At 43.6% G+C, this 3,097-nt stretch overlaps 1 non-coding gene across 1 annotated transcript; it reads left to right on the top strand.

Moving 5' to 3' along the window:
* The first annotated feature begins 2,528 nt into the window (after positions 1–2,528).
* Positions 2,529–2,602, top strand: TRNAN-GUU (transfer RNA asparagine (anticodon GUU)). The gene has a single exon. It is a non-coding gene; the product is annotated as a tRNA-Asn (tRNA).
* Positions 2,603–3,097: the final 495 nt, after the last annotated feature.

The raw sequence follows: 3,097 nt of genomic DNA, 5'->3' as shown, positions 1-3,097 counted from the left end.
CCACTGGGTTTTTCATTTTTAACCGCTCAGTCACCATCTTGCTGAAATACAGTCATTCAAAAGAATGAAGGTCATGTCCCAGTGTGTTAATGGGAATCCTGTGAGTTGCCTATTCTGTTGGTCTGAGGCTGGAGGCACGTTATTCGAAAGCATTGGACTCGTGCTACCTGGAAGGTCTATAAATCAACGTGGTCCATCTTGCCTTGTCTGGTAAGATGGGTGGATCCCATTTGCACAGATGTTCTTTCTCTCCCTCTCTCTCTTTTTTCCCCTCTAAGAAGGAAATAAAATATATAGGCCCATTAATCTGCACAGGTCAGCCTCTTTGATAGGGCACATTCTTGGAAAAGGTAAGGTTCAATTGTGTATGATACACAAAAAGGGGGCAAAATGCTCAGTCCTTTTCACTTTTAGTAATTATAAAGACCTAAGTACTAATGAAGCCATAAAACTTGTTTATCTTAGGCTATCCTGGAATGTAAGAAAAGATAATGTGTGTTTCTAAAATTACTCCAGTGGGCTTAATTTGGGTTTAAATACTGGGCATAGATAGAAGGCCTAAGAGGAAATCACTGCCAAGGTTTAGAGGACAACACATACTTTTATTTTTGTAAGGGGGCATTTTGCATAAAAGCTGTTTGATAGACAGCTTATTATTGGAGCAAAACACTGAGGTTCCATTTAGTATATTTAATATTTACACGTTCTTTTGAAGTATTTTCAAGAAATGACACCAAAAACAAAAAACACAAAAAACACAAAAAACAAAAAAGAGACAAAGCTAATGAGCCGTGGAAATAGCCATTTATTTTATTAAAAAATATGAACAACAGAACCAGACTCAAGACTGAGTTTAAAAACAAATGTGGCATTCCACATAGACACATTTTTAGCATGCAAATTAATATTCCTTTTTGAATCAGTTTTTCTCAGCAGCCGCTTCTCATTGTCTCTCTTTTTAGAAGTTAACCTGTTCGTATGATGACTGAAGTGAGCCAAAGAGCTGAAGGTATTCACATGAAAAGAACAGTTTCTAATATTATTTTAAGCAGGAGGGTTAATGCTGAATGAAGGGGTGATGAGGGACCTCCTTGCAGTTTGCTCTCACTGAACAGACACAGGAACAACAGCGGCCGAAAGGACACTCACTTTGGTATCCACAGAAGTAAAACCAGCACGGTAGTCATAGCTCACAATAACAGGTGCAGAAAATACAAACGAAGGTTTCTCATCATATGTGAAGGTAGCAGCATAAAACGAAATAAGACTCATTAGCTATTCTTTAGAAGCGCTTCCTGGATTTTTTCCCCCCCAAACTCAGAATTTTCGAGTCCATTTCTAAAAAGTTTGTTTAAAGACGACTGGTACAGCTGGGTGTGAATTCACAGCTGTTTCATGTCCCAGTGCTTTCAAGGAATCCTGCTAATTGTTTTCCAAAGCCAATTTAAATTGCCTTATCAAGCCACAGGAACTCCAAATGTTGATTGGACTGAGGATGTAGCCACAACCTCTATAAATCACAAAACGAATTCTTTCTCCAGGCATTCTGGACAAAGCAATGTAGTGACTGTTCAAAATTCAAATATAGAGTTGTCAAGTGGAAACGAGCAGTTATTTGAGGAGAGAAGAGGCAAAAAAGAGTGTTGAGCGTTTTGAAGAGTACCTCAACGGGCATCTGGAAATAGTCACACAAAGGGGAACATTTTCAGAGAGAGCATCTACAGAGATTTTTGTCAACAGCTAGGGATTTTTAGGAGTTAGAAATCATTCTTCTTTTCTTAACTTCTTTTTCCTCAATTGGGCTATAAATATCCTGCGAGACGTGTGTTTCAAGTGGCATGGCTCAAATGTGCGTATTTAGGCTACATCTTAGGGAGCATGAAAGGCGATTTAGCAATGAACTAGAATGCACAGGACTAATGAATGTTACTGTATGTAGCTTTTTCCTAGAGCTCTTTTCCAATAAAAACATGTCAGTGACAGATAATTGCAAGCAGGCCAGTACGTGACAAGCAAATGGGGATTGCCTATATGCACTTAATAATACCTGGAAAATAAAAATAAAGAAGGCAAATAAATACAATTCAGATAACCTTATGAATGCCACACAAGTAAATCATGAGGATTAGCGAACAAAACACTGGACAAAGAGTTTGAAACAAAAGGCAAGTTTCTCAGCTCACAAGATTAAATTTTTTATTTCCCTATAAAAAGGAAACATCAGAAATAGTTATCTTCTTGAAACAGAACGTTCCAAACGGGAGCTGGGGGAAAAACAAAACAAAACAAAACAAAACGACGGTATTTTAATTCACGCTGCAATCTGAAATTCTGCTCGATCTTGCTGTATTTTATAACTTCCCAATATGCTTTAAAGGCTGAAAATAAAATGAAGAGACGTAGATATACTGAGTGAAAGATTCTGATTTTAATAATACGAATCGGGAAACAGCAGAGAAGAGAGCAGTCGCGCATTGCCTTTACACTTCCCCATAGAAGCTATAGCTGGCGCACCGAGTGGCACCGGAGTCTCTGTGGCGCAATCGGTTAGCGCGTTCGGCTGTTAACCGAAAGGTTGGTGGTTCGAGCCCACCCAGGGACGGCCCCGTCTTTTGCGGGTTTGTCGCCGGTACTTTTGCACAATTCTTGGAATTCAGACCTACAGACGACTCGGAGGTGGATATCCGGGGGTCGAGGGAAAAGAAACCGCCCAACTCACTTCGCCGCCCACCCTGCGTGCGGCTCTTCAGCTTCCGGGAGCGCTGGCGGCCCCTCCCCCAGCCGTCCCCTGCTGGAGACGGGCAGGTGGGCTCTTCCTGCCGTTCCCCGGGGTCGGGGGGAGGGTCCAGCGCCTTAAAGCCCGCGCCTACTTTCACTTGCGATCTCCCAGTTCCCAAACTCAGGCCGCTGGGTGCCCAAAGGAGCCCTCGTCCTCCTCGCTCTTTCCTGAAGCTCAGGCCGCACAAGTCCCTTCCCTGCCTCGCCAGGCTCCCGCGGGCTCCGAGCGGACCGACAGACTCTGGCGGCGAGCGCCGAGAGCGCGCAGCGCCCGGGCGGGCCCCTCAGCCGCGCGCGCGCGGCCGCGTCCGGGGCTCGA

Source organism: Lynx rufus, unplaced genomic scaffold, assembly GCF_022079265.1.
Source record: "Lynx rufus isolate CCGP_SWC_20201006 ecotype Redwood Valley unplaced genomic scaffold, mLynRuf1.p SCAF_7, whole genome shotgun sequence".
Taxonomy (NCBI): domain Eukaryota; kingdom Metazoa; phylum Chordata; class Mammalia; order Carnivora; family Felidae; genus Lynx; species Lynx rufus.
This window is presented reverse-complemented; position numbering and strand designations above follow the sequence as displayed.